Raw genomic sequence first — 22,880 nt, forward strand, 5'->3', positions numbered from 1 at the left:
AAGCAAAATTATTTGTATGTATAATGTTCACTCATGTAACATCTACTTAGATATGATAATTGTTCTAAGTTATGAACTTACTGAGACAAAATTTCTTTCTGTTATTACTATAAAGTTAGGGTAAATCTTTGTTTAGGAGTTATCAGAAATTTGATTAATGAAATTTGTTATTGGGGGTAAAATTTTTTGGGCTTAGAGTTAATTAGTTAATGCTATTGGGAGTTTTAAAGCTTCACCCTCTGACAGTTACTGGGACAATTGATAAGCAGTTAAAACTCAACTGCTTATGTTATGTTATAGTTATGTTCTTGCATTTTTCCTTCTGTAATTGATCTTTCTGATCAGAGCAATGGTCAATAGAACTGTTAATGCAATTCAATTATGTCATGCCTTGCTATTTTCAGTCTGGTTATATGTAATCATTGTATCCTAAATGCTTGGGCAACTAAGTATTTCACCTGGTCATCCGTCTGTTACTGGATATTTGTGTTTTGTTTCTTTAAGGTTTCTACATGATAAGTGGACAATTAACAGGGGTCTGTAATACTACAGCCTTTTGCTTGGCCTGTAAAGCAAACTCATCTCTTCACAAAGGAAACTGTTGGCCAATTTTTTTTGGCCTCCTCATATTTTGCAGCAGTCTGGTGAACTGAGTCTTTCTATCTGAGACTGATCTAATCTTTCTTTGTTAGAATTGTGTTTTTGTTCTAGATTTTGGTCAAATTACAGATATTGGTTTGCTTCTGGAACCTGGATCAGCTTTGATCAGCTTTGACTGTCAGCATGGCACACCCACATTTCACAGCCTGGAGCAGCAGTTTTTAAAATGAGACCTGGACTGGCACCTGCATCCAGGCCCTCTCCAGTACTATAAATGATCTTCAGGATCAGATCAATAGTTTAGCTGATGTTGTCTTGCAAAACAGAACAGGCCTGGACCTCCTCACTGCAGAACAAGGGGGGATATGTTTAGCCCTCCAAGAACACTGTTGCTTCTATGCAAACAAATCCGGTATTGTTAGGGACAAAATTAGGAGACTCCAGGAAGATTTGATTAAGTGGCACCAAGAGCTGTTTGATAACCCTCTTTGGAGTGGGCTCCATGGGATCCTCCCTTATATCTTTCCCTTACTTGGGCCTTTAATTGGCTTTTTTGTACAAAGGACAAAAGTCCTTTGGATCCTGGGCTTTCCGGAAAATCAAATCCTTTGTAAAGTTCCAGATAGATAGTGCACTGGCAAAACCCATCTACATACACTATCACCAACTTGAGACTGGTGATGACCCCTTTGATGCTCATATGAGCAATCAAAATTTCCAAAGAACATTGAGACCTGGTTAGCCAATGACGGGTAATATCTCTCAAGGACTAGCCAACCTAAGCCAGGAAGAGATGTTTCTGTACATCCTTCCTATGACAGGTAAGGCTTCTCCCCATAGGGACAACCTAAGCCAGGCACAGGTCGGGAAGTGAAAAATTCTATTTTTTATATAAATACTAAAAGGGGGACCTGTGGGGAGCCGGCACTAATCTATAGGTGATAAAGTCACATTCCTAAGACTACTCTAACCTTGAAGAAACAGACATCTAGACGCCTCCTGGAGGCGATGTAGGAAGCTACATCATCAAAGGCCCCTGATCAACTCCTCCTTCGGTGGGGAACAAATCCTTTGTCTAGGGTTCCCTCTCTACTGAGTTAGCATGACCCCAACCCCCTTACAACCCAACATAAATACTTGTACTTTTGCCCACAATAACGAGACTTGATCAGAAAGCCTGTCTTGTCTCCCTTCTGCGTGTCTCTTGTCCCGCCCTTTCTCCTCTCTCTTCGCAGGGCCTTTATACATACACTCTGTCCAGCAGGTTCTGGACACTTTCCTTTGGCAGATAGATTCCCAAATATTTTATACTATCGACAGTTATTTTAAATGGAATTTCTCTTTGTATTTCTTGCTGTTGGATTTTGTTGGTGATGTATAAAAATGCTGAGGATTTATGTAGATTTATTTTGTATTCCTGCAACTTTGCTAAAGTTGTGGATTATTTCTAATAACTTTTTAATAGAATCTCTGGGGTTCTCTAAGTATACCATCATATCATCTGCAAAGAGTGATAATTTGGTTTCCTCATTACTTACTCTAATTCCTTTAATTTCTTTTTCATCTCTTATTTCCAAAGCTAGCATTTCTAATACAATATTGAATAGTAATGGTGCTAGTGGGCAACCTTGTTTCACTTCTGATTTTACCAGGAATGGCTCCAGTTTATCACCATTACATATGATGTTTACTGATAGTCTTAAATAGATGCTATTGACTATTTAAGGAAATGTCCATTTATTCCTATATTCTCTAGAGTTTTTAATAGAAATGGATGTTGAATTTTATCAAATGCTTTTTCTGTATCTATTGAGATGATCATATGGTTTTTATTAATTTGGTGACTGATATAGTCAATTATGTTAATAGTTTTCCTAATATTGAACCAGCCCTGCATTCCTGGTATAAATCCTACTTGATCATGGTGTATTATCCTGGGGATGATTTTCTGTAGTCTTTTTGCTAGTATTTTATTTAAGATTTTTCCACCAATGTTCATTAAGGAGATTGGTCTATAATTTTCTTTCTATGTTTTCATCCTAGCTGGTTTAAGTATCAGTATTATGTCTGTGTCATAAAAGGAATTTGGTAGAACTCCTTTATTTCCTATTTTTTCATATAGTTTATATAGCAATGGACTTAATTGTTCTTTAAATGCTTGATAGAATTCATATGTAAATCCATCTGGTCCTGGGAATTTTTTCTTAGGAGGTTGATTAATAGCTTATTCTATTTCTTTTTCTAAAATGGGACAATTTATTTCTTCCTCTGTTAATCTGGGGTGTTTTAATTTGCTGGGTTTTTTATCTTTTTTAGTTAGAAGCCCAATTCATTGATTTTCTCTTTCTCTATTTTATGCAACTAAACCTCTAGAGAGATAAATGTTCTCCTTATTACTGCTTTGACTGCATCCCACACAATTCATTATTGTCATTCTCTTGGGAGAAATTATTAATTGTCAATAATAATCAATCATTCTTTAGGATGAGATTTTTTAGTTTCCAATTACTTTTTGGTCTGTTTTCCCCTGGCTTTTTATTGAATGTAATTTTTATTGCATCATGATCTGAGAAGGGTGCATTTACTTCTGCCTTTCTGCATTTGAATTTGAGGTCTTTATATCCTAATATTTGGTCAATTTCTGTATAGGTTCTATGAACTGTGGAAAAGAAAGTGTACTTCTTTCTGTCTCCATTCAGTTTTCTCCAAAGATCTATTATACCTAACATTTCTAATGTTCTATTTACCTCTTTAACTTCTTTCCTATTTATTTTGTGGTTTGATTTATCTAGTTCTGAGAGTGCAAGTTTGAGACCTCTCACTATTATAGTTTTGCTGTCTATTTCTTCTTACAGCTCTCTTAACTTCTTCTTTAGGAATTTAGATGCTACACCACTTGGTGCATATGTATTGTATGCTACCCTTTAGCAAAATTTACTGCCCTTCCTTATTTCTTTTAATTAGATCAATTTTTGTTTTTGCCTGATCTGAAATCAGGATGGCTATCCCTGCTTTTTTGGCTTCACCTGAAGCATAGTACGTTCCGCTCCAGCCTTTTACTTTTATTTAGTATATATTATACTGTTTCAAGTGCATTTCCTGTAAACAATATATTGTAGGATTCTGGCTTTAATTCAGTCTACTATCTGCCTCTGCTTCATGGGGGAGTTTACCCCATTCACATTTATGGTTAAATACTAATTCTGTATTTCCTGCTATCTTATTATCCCCAAATTATGCTTTTCTCTTTCCTTTCCCCCTTACTGCCCTCTCTAGTGTTAGATTTATGAGCACCACTTGCCTCACGCAGCCCTCCCTCTTTAGAATCCCTCCCTTCTCCTTGAAGTCCATTGCCTTTTCTTAAACCTTTTCCTTACTATTTCTATATTTACTTCTATTTACCCTAACCCTTCCCTTTTTGTTCCCCCCCCCCACTTTTCAATGAGGTGGGAGAAGTTTCTATGTAAACCAAGTATGTCTTATATTTTCTCTTTGAACCAAATCTGATGAAAGTTAAGATTCACACTATGTTCATCCCCTTCCCTTTTTTCCCTTGAATATAATAGGTTTCCTTTGCCTCTTCATGAGATGTAGTTTCTTTTTACTTCCACTTTTGCCTTTTTCTGGTACAATTTCCTTTCCACCTCTAGTTCCTTTTTTATAACAGTAAGATCAAATTATGCATATACCCTTTATGTATACTCATAACAGAAATACAGTTCTCAAGAGTTCTTTTTACCTTTTTATGCTTGGGTCCTATGTTGAGGTCAAACTTTTTGTTTAGTTCTGTTTTTTTCATCAAAAATAGATGAAATTCACCTATTTCATTGAATGTCCATCTTCTTCCCTGGAAAAAAATCCTCATTTTGGCTGGGTAAGTTATTCTTGGCTGCATACCAAGATCTTTTGCCTTACATAATATCAGATTGCAGGTCCTTCCATCCTTTTAGATCCTGAGTGATCCTTATTGTGGCTCCTTAGTATTTGAATTGTTTTTTTCTGGGTGGTTGTAGTATTTTTCCCTTGGTCTGATAGCTCTGGAATTTAGCCACTATATTTCTTGGAGTTTTGATTTTGGGATCTTTTTCAGTAGGAGATCAATGAATTCTTTCAATGTCTATTTTGCCTTCTATTTCTATAACATCTGGGCAGTTCTCTTTGATGATTTCCTGGAAAATCGAGTCTAGGGTCTTTTTTTATCATGATTTTCAGGGAGTCCAATAATCCTCAAATTATCTCTCCTAGATCTATTTTTCAGGTCTGTTGTTTTCCCAAGTAGATATTTAACATTTTTTTCCCATTTTTTCTTTTTTCTTTTTTTTTTGGTTTTGCTTGACTGATTCTTGGTGTCTCCTCAAGTCATTCATTTCCATTTGTTCAACTCTGATTTTTAATAAATTATTTTCTTAATTTACTTTTTAAATTTCTTTTTGTATTTGTCCAATTGAGTTTTAAAATGAGTTGTTTTGTTCTATGGAATTTTTTCCCATTTCATCTTTTTTTTTTTTTAAAGAATTATTTTCTTTTTCCAATTAACAAATTCTGTTTTCTTTGGAATTGTTTACCTTTTCCAGTTCACAGATTCTGTTTTCCAGGAAGTTGTTTATCTTTTTGAATTTGCAAATTCTGTTTTTCAGGGAGTTGATTTCTTTATCTCCTCTACCTTTTAATGACTTATCCTGACCCTCTTGCAAAGTTTTCCTTTTCTTTCCCCATTTTTCATCTAGCTTTCTTTTAAGATACTTTTTAATATCTTCTATGAGAGCTTTGTATGTTGAGGACCAGATCATATCCACCTTTGGATCTAGAAACAAACTGTTTTTAGTCTCCTCAGGATTTGAAGTCTGCTCTCTTTCCGTATAGAAGCTATCAATAGTTAGAGCACTTTGCCTTTTTGCTCATTTTGAAAAACAAAAACAGAAACCTATGGTCTGTTTGTTGGGGTTAGTGTGGTATTTCCAAGCTGCCTCTACAGATAACAGAAAGTGGCAGTGAGGGGCAGTGGGAAAGCACTCACTGGTTATGCTGGGATCTAAAATCAGGTCCTGGAATCAGCAGCAGCTGAAAGACAGCTACTAGGGCTCCCCTGGGACCAACAACTGCGGCTGTGCTTGGATCACACTGAGTCACTCCAGGTGTTGGGTGGATATGGCCAGGTCTCCAGAGACTCTAGTGTTTTGGGATTATAGCCTTTACCCCTTGTGTTCATATCTTCTAAGCTGATCTACTGACTTGCTGCCAGGGCAAAGTAGCTAGTATTGCGGTAGTTTTTCCCTCAGATTTTCTTCCAGCAGAGACTACACCCCATCCTCCTCTGGTCTGCTCAGTGTGAGCTGTTTCCCGTGCTCTCACTGCCTGCCTGAGGCAGGCTTGTGCTTGGCATACTCCTGTTCCATCCCTACTCGCAAGCAAAACAGACCTTTTCTGGTGAATTTCAAGAATATCTTCTTTTGGTAATGTGTTGTCTCCCAATATTCATGGGTTCTGACAGTCAAGCACTAATTCCGAGGCTGAATATCATTAAAATAGATTGAGGGAAAAGGAACGTTTAGGAAGATGTGTCCTCTCTGCCATCTTGGCTCTGCCTTTCCTTCAGCCGTTTTAAAAAAAAACGTTGTAGTCACCTGGTCAAGTTATAGTCACCTGGTTCTTGGCTAAAAGGAACAAACTGATTTGTATAATATAAGGTTATGGTAACTATCTGTTTAGTATTTATTTGAAACTTTGGTTAATGGGATTTGTTATTGGAGGTAAAATTTCTTGGGCTTGTAGTTAAATATGTCCCTGCATTTTTTTCTCCTGTAACTGATTTCTATAATCAGAGCAATGGTCAATAAGAAACTGTTAATGCAATTCAATGAACCTTGCTGTTTCCAATCTGTAATCATTATACCCTAAATACTTGAGCAAATAAATATTTAGTCTAGTCATCTATCTGTTACTAGATATTGTGTCTGGGTATTCAAGTTTTTTTTTTTTTTTAAAGGTTTCTAACTTTCTAACTAATGAGAGAACAAAAGCCTAACTGCTCTTTTATCTATTGGGACTATAGCTGACAACCATTTGCTTGTCCTGTAAAGAAAATCTGTTAAGCTGCTGGCCAAACTATTTTTGCCTCTCCTACATCTTGTAGCAGTCCTTGAGGACCAGTCTTTCTATCTCAGACTGTTCTAACCTTTCTTTGTTAGATTTGTGGGGGTTTTTTTTTTTTGTTTTTAGATTTGGTCAAATTACAGATATATTGACTTGCTTCTGGGACCTAGATCAGCTTTGATTGTCAGCATGCCATACCACACCCATCCCCCTCCCTGGACTCAGCATCTTCAGCAGGAAGCAGTTTTTGAGAAAACCATCAGCCCTGCTCCTGATGTAATTTGGACTGATAAGGGGGAGTGGGAAAGTGGTTGAATTATTGTTAAAATTGTTAACTGTATTACTGTGTTAAAGACTTGGGATGGAGATTGTTAAACTTGTGTAACTATTGTTGTTATGTTTGAGGGATTTTTAGTCTGTTATGTATATGTATATGTGTAGGAATTTTGATTCACTCTTGGGATTGCATGTGGTATGGTTATTTGATAATTCCTTTCCATGAGAAAAAAAAGGAGGAAGAGATAGGAAATTGGGGAAACTGATGTATTTTCTTAGGTACTTCTGCCCCACCCCCTATCTTACTAGTTTAGATTTAATTGGAAGTCCTTTAAACAGATCTTTTCATTTTTATTCCTTGCTTAAATTTATGGGACTATGATTTGCTAGTTATGCTTTAACTTTGAAATCCCTTATTCTGTTGGAATTGCCCTGGTAGATTCAGTTTTGAGGATTATGTTTTAGAAACAACGAGAAATCAGACACCTCTCTTGGGACTGGCAGTCTCTCTGATCTGTTTTTTCCAGTCCTGTAACCCCATTCTTAAAAGGACCTTGCAGTTTGGTATCAGGCCTCTAAAAGGCCTGCCTTGGTCTAACTGTGCATAATCTGCTCAGAAATCTAATCCTTTCTGCAGCCCTGTTTGTTCCTTTGGGCAGGGACAGGTGGAGCTACTCCAAGCCTCACCCTTCTCCCCTGGAGTGAGTTGCTCCTTTGAATGGGAAGCAGTCAGAATGTCTTGAGCCCTGCTGATCTATAACCAGAGGCTGAGTTAAATGTACAAATGATCACAGACCTAACTCACAGTGAATTGTTCATATGTTCCCCAACTACAGAGAACCTGACATGATTGCAATAGGAAGCTTTGTGTATTGCTGATTAATTCTGGGATTATCAGGGAGAGATTTGTCCTTGCCATAAGTCCTTGCATTGTTCTAGTTTTATTTTGGTTTTTATTTGGTTTATTTACTTCACATAGGGTTGGTCAAAATTATGGTGCTAAGACCTTCTAAAGGAAAGTAATTCAATGATCTGAATGGTCAGAAGAGAGAGTGTGTGGAATGTTGTGCCACAGTTCCCTTTTAATGTCCTGACCCAGTTTTCCTAATTGTTCTACTCAGTTACTCTGCCTCAGGTTATAACCTTTCCCTCTTAATATTTGATAGGATAAAGGTCTTATATCTTAGACATCATTAGAATATCCGGAACCTCTCTGGTACCTCCCTCCATTATGTTATCCTAGGTGCCTTCCCCCATTTGGTCATCCCCATCCCAGGTACCTACCCCCATTATGTAATCGTTCTTGTTAACCTATAAAAGAGTCTTGTATCCAACATTCATTGCTAGATTCTTGGAGATGATAGTCTCATTCAGCCCTGGGACCAAACCATGGATCCATTTGGTCACAGTAAATCTCTCCCTTTCAAATAAAATATTAAATTGTTCTCTAATTTCTATCCTGCCTCAGTTTCTCTGGCATTACATTTCTTTCCTTTCTCTCTTGCTTTCCTTCCTTCCTTTTCTCTACCTTCCTCCCTTCTTTCCTTCTTTCCCTCCTTCCTCCTTTCCTTTTCTTTTCTTCCTTCTCTCCCTCCCTCCCTCCCTCCCTTCTTCCTCCCTCCAATGGAAGAGAATGGAAGCCCTCCTAAGCCCCACAGAGTGCTAGAGAGGGCTTCTTATGCTTTTTCCACTCATGATCCCTTTTCACATAAGAAATTGTTATGCAACCCTGAATATATAGTTACATAAAACACATATAGAAATCAAACTGATTATATATATTAATATTAAAAATATTTTTATATATATCAAACTGATAATAAATCATAAAGAAATTAATTATAAAACAATACTTTGATATAAATTTTACCGTTAAAAACTAAAGACAAATTTGAATGCTAACAAGATGGATGGGTTTGTTTATTTTCACATAAGCAGAATATTTGATATGCAGGATGTAAAGTATCATCAGTGTTTTTCAGAATTTTTGAAATTTTGAAACCTCCCCCCTACCCCTGCCAGTTACAGCACCCCACATGGGGTCAATCCACATTTTCAGCTTCATGCTAGAGAACCCTGAGAGGTGGGGAATGTAACTTACCAAGCCCTCTGATCATGGGATTAAAGTGAACCTCTGTTATACTTGCAAACATTTGTGAGAAATAGATAACTGCTATCTTTTTTTATTATTATTATCCCACAGAACTTTTTTTAAAAATTTTTTTGTCTGAACTCCCACTTCATTGTTTTAGTTTTTTTTTTTTTTTTTTTTTGTTTTATTTTATTTTATTTTATTTTATTTTATAATTTTAACTTTTTATTGACAGAATCCATGCCTGGGTAATTTTTTACAACATTCTCTTGCACTCACTTCTGTTCTGATTTTTCCCCTTCCTCTCTGCACCCCTCCCCGAGATAGCAAGCAGTCCTATACATGTTAAATATGTCACAGTATATCCTAGATACAATATATGTGTGCAGAACCAAACAGTTCTCTTGTTGCACAGGAAGAATTAGATTCAAAAGGTAAAAATAACCTGGGAAGAAAAACAAAAATGCAAACAGTTTACATTCATTTCCCAGTGTTTTTTCTTTGGATGTAGCTCCTCCTGTCCATCATTGAGCAATTGAAACTGGATAACTGCTATCTTGAAAGAAACTGATTGCAAGCTCCTCAGGGCCAAGACATTCTTTTGCCTCTTTTTATATTCCTACCACTTGGCACAGTGACTAACATTTTAGTAGATGCTTTAAAAAGGCTGAATAGATTGACTTTATAAAAATAGAGAGGTGTTGGGCCTTTATAGTGTTGGTCTGAGATAACTTTGTGGTCTTCCTCATAAGTAAATATTATAAGTAATGATATATTTCTATGTTTTATCATTTGCTATTTTTGTCAATAAATTAAATGTATGTGACCACTATTCGGAAAAGAAATTTCTCCAGTTTAATATTTATAGGAGTGGAGTTTGAGTTAAGAGAATTTAATTTTATTCATTAGACAGAAAATTTCCAGATATATTCCTGCATAACCTTGGATCATGAAAGAAAATATGAAAACAAGTGGAGCTGAGGGATGACAAAAAAATGAATATAGTCAACTCTATTTACTTGCTATTTTTGCATATATATATATACATTGCCTTCCTTGATAGAAGGTAAAGAAGCATTTCACTCTTGTTTTTGTATTCCCAGGAATAAGCATAGTACCTGGTACATAGTAATTTTAATAAATGTATGTTGAATGACTAATGTGGAAATGTGTTTAATATGATAATACACGTACAGCCTACATTGGTTGCTATCTTGGAGGAAGGGAAGGAAAGAGGAGAAAAAAAGAGGAACTCAAATCTTATAAAAGTGAATGTTGAAAACTATCTTTGCATGCTTTTAGAAAAATAAAATGCTATTAATTAAAATTTTTTTAAATAAAAAGAAAGCTATCTTTACATGATTGAAAAAACAGTAAAAAAAAAAAAAAGAAAAAGAAATGTTTGTTGATTAGTTGACTGGTTTCTATAAAAAGAATTCAATAAGATTTCATAAGTGAGAGATACACATTCACACCCATTTATACCAAGTAAAAGAATAAAAATAATAAAAACCCATATATTTACTTTCTCAGGAAGCATTATTGATCTGAAAATCAATTATCAAGATAAATTATATCTTTTTTTTTCCCTATTTGATGGACTCTTTAAATAAACATTTTAATTATTTTTAACCACAGGAGAAGTAAGACTATGCTTAGGAATTCTTGCACCTAGGAAAATTCATTGTGGTAGTTGGAGGTGGGGAGGAGGGTAATAGTAACACAGAAAACAATCTGGTAGTAGGTGAAATTGCATCTGTGTAGGGGTTGACTCATTTCCTAAGAACAGAAGCTTTCACTCCACTTTTCCACAGGGTTTAAAAGGGAAAACCAGGCCAGGAGAGGAACACTAGAGTAAGAGGCCATAAAAAGAGAGATTGTCATCATAGGAAGGAAATACTATATGAGGGGAAAAACACCACTCACCCAGATATCACCACCCAAGAAAAAGTCCTGTCTAACCCACTGGGACCTTGTATAGAGTAATATGTGGTTAGCACATGACCTGAGATATCTTCATTGCCTTTTCTGCCCTGAGGACAAATGTTCCATCCCAGAGCAGAAATCCGAGAGGGAGGCAAGAGAGTGCAGAACTCAATTTCTTTTATTTTCTCTTCAGCTTTTTACCCACCTTGTTAGCCCTAGTGAGTTAGGCATATGGGAAAATTTAGGAAGCATGTCTATTGAGACTCTTTTCTCCAAGCTCTAAAGGATATTAACTGGGGACTCAGAAGAATTTGAGACCTAACCCAAGTTTTCCTCAGTTTCTTCAGCCAGTCACTAATCAATCAGTCATCTATGGCAGTTCATATGAGAAGGAATCACAAAAATGTGAAAGCAGTGCTGAAACATGACCCTACTAAGTGGAAATTCAAGTTCAAACTCTTATCCACCCATAATGAAAGAAAAAGCAAACAAACAATCTAAGGGAAGGTGATTTCTCATTTCCTGTGGGGCACATCACAGCTCAGCCCAGCCCAGTCCATCCTAATTCTGCTTAGCTCACTCAACCAAGGCAGCTTATATTTTCTATTGAAGAAGGAACTCTGGGACTAGAGATGAATTTCACTTAACACTTCTGGAAATGTGTACATAGTTCATAAGATTTAAGAGGTGGAAGAAACTTTTAAAGGCCATCTAGTCCAATCTCTGTATTTTACAAATAAACAAAACAAGGTCCATAGAGGTAAAATCAAGAAGGAGGTCACTTGGATAACAAGTGGCAGAGTGAGGATTCAGTCATATCCTCTGATTCCAAACTCAGGCTTCCCTTACTTTCCCATGCAATTGTATATGATTCTACTTCTACAAATAGGAGCTGACCCACCCCCAAAAAGGGAAACAGATTAAGTTGCTCACACTTGGCTTAGCAATTTATTTTCCACTGGAAGTCCTAGTTTTGGCTCAGACTTACATTATAAAAGCAGCATAAAAATCTAGGGGAGCCAAACCTCATCATTTGGTTCCCTGAGAGAATGCTACTTAAGCCTAGGGCTTCTGATGACTCAAAGTTTGAGTGTCCTAGCTATAGACAACAATTCTAGAGAAAGAGAAGCCACAGGAATCTCCATAAAGGAATTCTGCTCGAGCTTGGGGGCTCCCGACAACTCAAAGTTTGAGTGTCTAGCCAGACAATAGGCAACAACAAGAAAGGCTTTTTTTACCTTGTCCAGATTTCAGGGTTCCATTCAGTCAGGGAATCAAATGATGAAATTAGTGGCAGGTTTGAGGTTCAGGGAACTAAATGAAGAGATTTGGGGTTCCTGGAGGTCAGGGAGTTAAATGAAGACATTTGGGGTTGTGTCCTCAAATGGTGAGATTTGGCACAGGGTCGCCTCAATTCCCCTAGGATTTGGCATAGGGCAGGGACTTGTAGGAGCCCCCTTCTAGTGGCACAGAGGTCCTTTGTAAAGGAATTTATGAGCCTGAAAACTAGACAGGTAAAAGAAGTTTATGATTGGCATTGGGAAGTCAGCCTTTGTTATACATGAATAGAAAGATTGAATTCCTTGATGGCAAGGTCCTGACAGAGAAGTAAAGTTTCTAGCAGAGAAATCCTAACAGAGATATAAAGTCTTGTTAGGGAAATAGGTGAGAAAGAGAAAAAGAGGGGGTAACACTGAAAGAGAATATCATTTCAGTGGGCAGAGGACTGCTGCTATGCCAAGGGGAGAGAAAGAAGTTCCCTGGCATAGCACAGCATGGCACATTAGGTCCTCTGCAAGGAGCAAGCCCCAAGTTGGCTCTTTTTATAATAGAAGCCTAGGCTAGCAGCTCTTGATGGGGGCTGGGTGCAGTTTGAGCTGGAATCAGAATAGAGAATCTTGGAATTGAATGAGTGTCTCTGGGCTAATCTTCAATTCAACGGGACTCAACCAGCCCCACCCAGATAACAGAATCAATTCACTTTATCTTGATGAGAAAGAGACAGAGACAGAGACAGACAAAGAGCGAGAGAGAGAGAGAGAGAGAGAGAGAGAGAGAGAGAGAGAGAGAAAGGAAAAAGAAGAGAGAGAAAGAGAGACAGAGAGAGAGAGGAAAGAGAAAAAAGAGAGGAGAGAGAGAGAGAGAAGAGAAGAGAAGAGAAGAGAAGAGAAGAGAAGAGAAGAGAAGAGAAGAGAAGAGAAGAGAAGAGAAGAGAAGAGAGAAGGAGGGAGGGAGGGAGAATGTGTTTCGGGGCTCCCCTCATCAATATCAATATCAATTGTCGTGGGTAAATGTCAAATCTTCCTGGTAAGTGTACTTTCTGATTCCAAGGTTATAAGCAAGAATGTATTCCTAAAGTCTAGACCAGTCCTCCCCATACTGTGACTCTGACAACTTTCTTAAAAAAAAAAAAAAAAAAGTTTCATTGAAATTCACAGATATTCCCTGTCAGATAAATGGGGAAAAGCAGGCAATTTTCAAAGGAAGAAATAAATGTAAACAATTAATAACCATAACAAAAATTTCTCGAAATCACTAATAGAAAAAAATAAAGCAAATTAAAGCAACCTACCTAACTCCCTGACACAGAGCAAATTGAACAGGACTAGAACAACTTATTCAACATTAACATTAAAAAAAACACTTTGAAAAACTTTAGAATTCTAATTAATCTAACGATAAATTGATCCAAATGACTGAAAATATCACTTCCTCCTGGAGAGGTGATGAATCTAAAATGCAAAAAGACATGCATTTTCCAGCATATGTTGAAATTTGTTTTGCTGGACTAGATAAGCTAATTACAGAGGGTTTGTTTTTCCTCTCTGTTTTGGTTTTGTTCTATTTTATGCAATGGGGAGAATACAATAGGAGTGACAAAGTATAAATGTGATGTAAATTTATTTTAAAGATCATTTAGTAAGGAAAAATGTTTAAGTGAATAAGAAAAATAAGAAAAAATGAAAAACACTTAACACTTTAACACTGTAACCTATGATCCCCCATATCTCTGTAATGATAGAGGTTGTATGTTTCAATATCTTTTCTCTGAGGCATTTTTTGGTTAGTTTTCCCCCTTATTATTTAGAGTTTAACTTCCTCTTACTGATGCATTTTTCTTTCCATAATGGGGAGGATCTGGCACATGTACAGACACGATCTGTTTGATAAGCATGTGGAAAATCCTAGGGATCTGTTTCTGGGAGACAAGAGTATTGGAGCAGGCATGAACATTTTATATTGGCTTACTATTTGGTGGGATAAATCTTTTTCCATTGGCTACATAGAGGAAAGTGGTATCTTTTAAATGACCTGTGTGAGTACTGATCAGGGCCTTTGCAGGATTCTTATATGAAGGGGAAGCCAGTAAGAGGCTTGTTTCTTACTCTCTCTGCCAGAATCATAAATCATGAGGATCTAGAAGTCCAGGGACCTAAACTGGTGATACAGTTAGCCTCATCTCAAGGAACATAAATTGATCGTTTGGGGTGACCTTTGAGCTAGGCAGAAGCTGATAGTGTTGCCAGCTTTAGATCTGAAATTGGTAGAACTAAAGCTATGCAGAAACTGAATTAAGTTGTGAGCCAAATCTTTCCTCATATCTCAACCCCACCCTTAAGACAGAGAACCTTTAGTTGAAGATGGAACAGGCTTGCCCTAATAAGGCTAGAGTCAACGATATTACAAATTTTCAGTGTTAATAGTTACTGAACATGTTTTACTACCCCTGTAGTACTCCCCCCAACTTCAGCTTGCACACTCAGATTTTATCTCTAAAGAGTCACCTTTTTTTTAAGAATAATAATAGCTAACATTTATATAACATTTACTATGAGCCAGGCACTGTGCTAAATGTTTTACAAATATCTCATTTGATTCTCATAACAACTCCAGGAAGTAAGTAAGTTTGCAGACAAGGAAACAGAGGTCAAAAAGATTCAGTGTCTTGTCCATGATCACACCACTAATAAGACGGTCTGAGACCACTTTTGAATTTAGGCCCTTCTGACTCCAAGCAATGTGCCATCTCACTTCTCCAAAAATTATAGTTTATCAACCTCAAAAACATGCCTCCTGTTAATAGAATTCTGGCTAAAATAGTGGTGTCAGGGTCCAGTTGAGCTCAGATACTCTACAAATAACTCAGTAGATATTTTAAAATGAACCAGATTTATTTATAATCTCATTCTTTATGCCTAGATCATGAACTTATTTTGACCTTATCCTGGTGTACAGTGGGTCAATGCTTAGTTTCTGCCATACTAATTTCCAATTTTCCCAGCAGTTTTTGTCAAACAGTGAATTCTTATCCCAAAAGCTGGGGTCTTTGATGTGGTGATCTTCTTCTTTAAAATAATAATGGTTCTCTCTGGGAGAAGGTTTCTTGGGGAGGTTTTCTGGAGGCAGCCTTAGTTTCAGTTAAAAGTAATAATCACCCAAATGCAGCCAACTGATAAAATGCAAATGTTTATTTTCTCCTTTCAAAATAGCCGGGTTAGTTTTTCTTAGAGGCCTATCTTTCTGCTTGGTTCCAAGAGCTCTTGCAGTTGTTCTTTGCCTCTGCTTTCTTCAGCCTCCAGCCAGCACCACGTTGGAATGAATCTCTCTTGCCTCCGAGGCTTGTGGGCTTCCTCCCAGAGTGCTCCTCTCTGACCCCTGGGAATGTTCTGAAGTAACTAACCCAAAGCTAAGAGCCTCTTAAGGTTGACTCCTTCTTCAGGAGGCAGGGATTAAGGGAGGTGTGAATTCGGATATTTCACACTAAATCCTGAAATCTCCCAAATGTGTGAACTCCAATGAGTACTTAAATATTTCTTGCTTATATGAGCTCTCTAAAGGTCTGAACACAAGCATTGTTTCTATCAGTATTAGCGACTTATCACCCTGTAAGTATTTGCTCTAAGGTGTGAACCAATGCTTATGCATTGTATCACTTTCATTGAGGTAACATTAGGATTCTAACATCTCCCTTGAGTTATCACCTTGTTTCAAGTTGAGTTAACACTAGGATTTCAACACTTTGGGTTTGTCAAACACTAGATTATTATAGTTATTGACTATTTTGATTTTTTTTCATTAGTTCCCTTGAAAGTCTTGACCTTTTGTTCTTCCATATGAATTTTGCTATTTTTTTCTAGGTCTTTAAAATAGTTTCTTGGGAGTCTGATTGGTATAGCATTTAATAGATTAATTTAGCTAGTATTGCCATCTTTATTATATTCATTCATTATATCCAAGAGCACTTAATATTTTTCTAGTTGGTTAGATCTGACTTTATTTGTGTACAAAGTGTTTTGTAGTTTTGCTCATATAGTTCCTGACTTTCCCTTGGCAGATACATTCCCAAATATTTTACACTACTGTTGGATTTTGTTAGTGATATATAAGAATGCTGATGATTTATGTGGATTTATTTTGTATCCTGAAACTTTGCTAAAGATGTGGATTATTTCTAATAACTTTTTAGTAGAATCTCTAGGGTTCTCTAAGTATACCATCATATCATCTGCAAAGAGTAATAATTTGGTTTCCTCATTACCTACTCTAATTCCTTTGATCTCTTTTTCATCTCTTATTGCTGAAGCTAGCATTTCTAATACAATATTGAATAGTAATAGTGATAGTAGGAAACCTTGTTTCACTCCTGATTTTACTGGGAATGGTTCCAGTTTATCATCATTACATATAATGCTTACTGATGGTTTTAAATAGATGCTACTGACTATTTTAAGAAAAAGTCCATTTACTCTTATACTCTCTAGTGTTTTTAATAGGAATGGATGTTGGATTTTATCAAATACTTTTTCTGCATCTATTGAGATGATCATATATTTTTTGTTAATTTGATTATTGATATAGTCAATTATGCTAATAGTTTTACTAATATTGCATTCCTGGTATAAAGATGAAATGAGCAGGACCAGAAGATCATTACATAGTTTAACAATGATCAAGTCTAATGGATGTGGCTCTCTTCAACAATAAGATGAATCAAATCAGTTCCATTTGTTCAAAAATGAATAAAACCAGCTATATCCAGCCATACCACAAGTCAAAAGCAGATCAAAGTCCAAGCAGCTCCATGCCCAAGGTAAGGACCAAGGCAGCTCATACCTGAACAAAAGCAAAAGGCAGATTGGCACTGGCCAATGCAATAACTAGGCAACAAAACATCTGTGGTTTTGGAAGAGCCTCCAATCAGCACAAATGGGCATATGAGATTTCTCACAATTACAAGAGAAAGACAAATTCAGGTTTGGGACTGAAGAAGAAGAATTAGAACATTTCCTGGAACATAGTAATACCTCAATAAATGATTGTTGATTGACTGACTGAGAAGGGGTAGAGATTAAGCAGAACCAACAGGAAGCTGAGCTAAAACCCCAAATTCCTAAAGTAGTTGGGATCTCATTTTCCAGCCAATTCTATCAAAATTGTTTTCTCCAAAGTCACTATTATTCTCTTAGTTACCAAATCCAAAGGCCTTTTCTCAATCCTCAACCCTGCAAACTTTGAAACCACACTTAAAAACTCCTAGGGAAGAGCATAGCCAAAATCCAATTCTTTTAAATCTTATTATATGTGATCTAAACTTATAGTAAGCATCACATAAGACTTGGAAGCTAAAGCTGAGAATCCTCTCTGAAAAAAAAAAAAAAAAGGACAATAGAATATTGTATTATATAAAGAGAAACATTATGCTTAAAGGTACCAGTGGCAACAAATCATTATTAATCTTAATAATTATACATAGAATAACATAATATATAAATGTAGCCTGAATAAGGCCTCCAATTCTTAGATCTCCTTGGTATATGAGACAAGGAAATATTCTAACAATGTAAGTCAGTATCTTCTCTACAACTAAGTACATACAAGTGAAGTTAATTAGATTTCAGGAAGAAACGGTAAAATTATAATAATAGGGGATCTCAAGGCACCAATTTCAGAATTAGACAAATTTGAAAAACAGAAAAGTTAAAGATCTGAACAAAAATTTTAAACCATTAAGATATTAAGTTTATTCCTGAATGAGAACAGAAAGGAGTATGCATATTTCTAAGCAGTGTGTGATAAGATAACATTTATAAATAGTCATCTACTAGAACATTAAAATCTCACAGATTCAAAAAATCAGAAATATTACTAACAATACAATAAAAATGATATTCAATAAAGGTTCTTTAAAGAAAAGATTAAAAAGGAGACTAAGTAACTGAATTTTAAGAATGAAGTTATAGAAACAACAAAAAATTTCAACTAAAATGATGAAATCACATACTAAACTTTTGGGATGTATTCAAAAGTTTCCTTATGGGAAAATTGATATTTTTAAACATTTCCATCAACAAAAGAAAAAAACTAATCAGTGAATTTGACAAACAACAAAACATTAAAAAAAATTTTTTTTAACTAAACTGAACATCAAATTAGAAATTCCAAAGCTCTAAGGATTTAAAAAATTGAGAGGAAAAAAACACTGAAGAAATCCAAATTTCCTATTTCAAAAGGAGAATTAACAACAATTGAAGATGAAATAAATGATACTATTTTGTCCAAGAAAAATGATAACTTAGATGAAATAGATGACTTTTTAAATAAACAGAATAACAGATCAAATATATATATGTATATATATTTATATGAACCAGAAATTGAACAAGCCACAAATTCATTTCCAAAACAAAATCCTACAAATCTGATGGGTTTTCAAGTGAATTCTACAAAAAAATTCAAATAGTAATTGGTTCCAATTTTGCATGCTGTTTTGAAAAACAAGAAAAGCTCCAACATCAAATTGAAACAAACATGGTCTTAATACTTAAACCAAGGAAAGGAAAATGCAAAAAAGAAAACTACAAATGTCTAATGAAAATCAATATAAAAACATTAATATAAAAATTATAATTATTAAAATATGTTGTTTTCCAGGGACAAATTGTCTAATCCCTCTTTCATAAAATAATCCTTGAAATATTTGAAGATAATTATTTTGGACCACCATAAATTTTCTAAAAGTCTAAAAATTTTCCATCTCTTCTAATCAATACTCATATTAATAGACTCAAGACCTTTCTCCATTTTGCTTACCCTCCATCTGGATACCTTCCAGTTTATTGATGTACATGTACTTCCTTCTTAAACTAAAGTTCCCAAAACTGATCAGGATACTACAGAAGCAATTTGATTTGAACAAAACATAGAGGGATTATAAATGAATTACAATACCTCTTTAATGCTGCCCAAGATTGCATTAGCTTTTTTGAAATAAGAATTCTGGAAGGAATAAAATAGCATGTTACTTGGAAATCTTATTCAAATAATGAATCCCTTAGTAACCAAACAAAAGACTTTGATATCACATTACAAAAAAACCATAAAAATAAATCACTTATGTATCTCCTAGAAACCCCAAACTGAAAACATTCAGAAGTGTCATAGTTATATTCTAGAGATTTCTAGTTAAAGAAAAATATTCGATCAAACATCAAGGAAACACAGAAAGGGTTACATTAAAAACAAACAAACAAACAAACTATGCTTCAACTCCTATAAAAGAGATAAAGTCTTGGAAGATTTTATCTCAGAAGACATGGCTTGGCTTACAACCAAGAATAACCTGCCATTAAAACCAGGTATATTCCTATGAGGAAAATGGGTCTTTAATGGAAGTGAACTTTTAAGCAATTCTGATGAAAAGTTCAGTGTGAAGTACAAACTTTGAAGTTAAGGAAAACCTAGGAATGTCAATACATTTCACCAACCGGATGGGACTAAACTTACATTCTAACAAAGGAAGAACAGACAAGGATAAGAGAAGAGATTTACATATTTTTAAAAATTATACAACATAAAGATACTAGATGTATCTTTTTTCATTGTTTAAGAGAGGAAAGAAAATAAGAAAATAACACACTAGGAAAGAAATTTTAAAAGGGCAAGAATTTACTATTTCACATAACTAGGATAATAAAGAAGAGAATGCACAAATGGAGGAAGAGATGAGGAAAAAAAAAAGAGTATCTCATAATCACTCACTCTTATCTGAACAACACAAAGAGAGATTAAAAAAGAAGTAAACAGATGTTGATAGAATTATATTAAATAAGCCAAAGAAGCAACTTGAATGGGGAAGGGGAAAGTGAGATTTATAATGAATAAATCTGGAAAAGTAATAGCCACAAGGAAAACAACATCAATTGTGGACAATAAATCATAAGAAAAGGATTAAAAGAAGAATAAAAAGCAGAAATCAGGGTTGATAAAAAGAGGAAGGGTAGGAGTACAAATGAACCCCTTCAATTACTCATGAACATATCATATGCCTTCTATTGTTCTGGCTCCTTTATAAAGAGGAGAGTAAAAAGAGGGGGAAATACATGAGTAACATTTACAGATATGAATGGAATAGGATAGAATTACACTCAAAAAATTAGGTTAGCAAAATGGATTAGAAAAATGGAATCCCATGACATATACAAGAAATATACTTGGAATATATTTATACAATTAAAACGAGCCACAGAATTTAGTATGTTTCAGGTGAATTTAAAATTTTTTTCAAAAAGCAATGATAGTAATTATCTCTGACAGGGGAATGGTAAAAACAGACACATTAAAAGAGATGAGAATGAAATTCTGCATAAGGGAATTATGAAAAACAAACATCAATTTAAAATATGTGTATGCACCAGCACTTAGGTCCGTGAAAATTTAAATTTCAAAGAGAAAGAGTAAACCTTTAAGAGTTTACTCAATGGACTCATTTCAGAATAAATATAATAAACAAGAAAGAAGCTGAAGACCTGAAGAGAATTTTAGGAAAGTTAGTAATATGATTACTGAATGAATAAAAGGAAAACATTTCTCAGCTGATATTATGCTGGTCATAAAAACCCTGAGAACAAATGCAGAAATACTAACACAGAAATATTAAAACAAAACAATTGAACACAGTATCACAGAGTTCAAGAACACCAACTACTGGGATGAAAATATTCAACAATTGTTGGCAGAATTGGACAGCAGTTTGTTAAAACTTAGGTTTAGGATTATGTTAGGGTTTCAAACCAGCTAGTGCAGTTAAGCCCAGATGGACATATAACAAATATAAAAGGTAGCATCATAAGCAAATTAGAAGAGCAGGAAAGGGGCTATCTTTTAAACTATGTATAGATGAAGAATTCTTGAGCAAAGTATAATGAGGGTCATAGTAAATAATAGGCATGATTACATGTAATTGAAGTTTTTATACAAACACCACCAATGCAGTTACTGTAATGCCAGAAAAACTGAGGCAAGATAGATTAGAGAGTATTTAATAATTTATTTAAAAGGGAGAGATTTACTGGGACCAAATGGATTCATGGTTTGGTCCCAGGGCTGAATGACACTATCATCTCCAAGAATCCAGAAAACAATGACCTATATACATGTGGCTCAGACTCAGGGGGTAGACTGAGGCAAGGGTGGAATCAGAATGCTGAGAGTGGGAATGGGACTCTGACAGAGTGGGGTGAGCCACCAGAGATGGGATGACATAATTTTAATGTTTTCTGTTGGGGTTTTCTTGGGGTCTCTGGAGGCAGCCTTCGTTCCAGTTTAGCAATCACAAGTGCAGCCAGTGTTAAAGTCCAAATCCTTTATTATCTCTTTCAAAGTCTTGTCTCTTTTCCTGGGGCCTGATTAGCTTTCTTAGAGGCCTATCTCTCTCCTTGGTTCCGAAAGCTTGAGCTCCTACCTGTCTTCTTAATTTCCCAGATCCAAAAGTTTGTGCTTCAGCCTCCAGCCACCACAAAGGAGGATGATGGAATGAATCTGTCTTAGCCACGGAGAGCTTCTAGTGTGCTTGTTCTTTTTGGCTCTGAGAGCTTCTAGCTTATATGTCCCACACTGAGTATACACCAATCATTTTATCACTAGGAAACCATTATTTGTTGTAGGATTAAATCACTGCTAAACTAGATTTAATCATTTTCTCCTGAATTCCACTTAGTATCTTGTTTCAAGTTCTGGTCCATAATATCTCCTTGTAGGATTAAATCAATCATACTGAACCATGCTAAATTAGATAACTATTGTCCCTTTTATCAATTCCACTGACTTAGTACCTTGTAAGAATCCTTTGTTTCAAGTTCAGAGTTCTGGCCCATAACAATAATGGTGGGAGGAACCCCAAATATGGGAAGAGGCATCTTGATAAGATGGTATCTGATATTCTGATAGCTATCAGATGGGGAGAGGCATTCTGATATTCTAAAACATAAGATCTTTTATCCTTATCAAATATTCTGATAAAGAGAGAGGGGTGGTTTTGCAGGATCAAGCAGAACAATTATAAACTAAGGCATAACAATTAGGGAAACTGAGTGAGGATAATTAGGGAAACTGAGTCAGAACAATAAAAGAAAACTGTGGCATAACATTAGAATTAAAAGAGAATTGCTAATTGGGAAAAAAATCTTCATGGCAAATTTCTCTGATAATGATGGAGGTGTGAAACTGTGTTTCCTTTAATCTATAAAATTAATCACTCTGAAATTGTGTCCCCTTTTGATCTACAAAAGAAGAGAGATTGGAGTCTCTCAGACTCCAGAGAGTCTATGAGAAAGAGCATATCCTCCTGGCTGAGCTTTTCTAAGGCAAATCATCCCATTAGTCTTTTGGGGACACTTTTCAGGAAATTCCAAATTCCAGAAGCCTTCAAGGTGATTTCCATTCAATTGGAGGTCTAGGTCTGGGGATTTTGGCTTTCTTTTCAACTTCAACTCTGAACCTCAATATTCCTATTAAGGGCAATTTTAAACTCACTTCTTTGCAGAAATGTCCAAAGTAGCATGCTTTGCCTCTTTGGCATAGCTGCCAGGACCCTGCCCACTGTGAAGACATTCTC

Source organism: Antechinus flavipes, chromosome 2, assembly GCF_016432865.1.
Source record: "Antechinus flavipes isolate AdamAnt ecotype Samford, QLD, Australia chromosome 2, AdamAnt_v2, whole genome shotgun sequence".
Classification (NCBI taxonomy): Eukaryota; Metazoa; Chordata; class Mammalia; order Dasyuromorphia; family Dasyuridae; genus Antechinus; species Antechinus flavipes.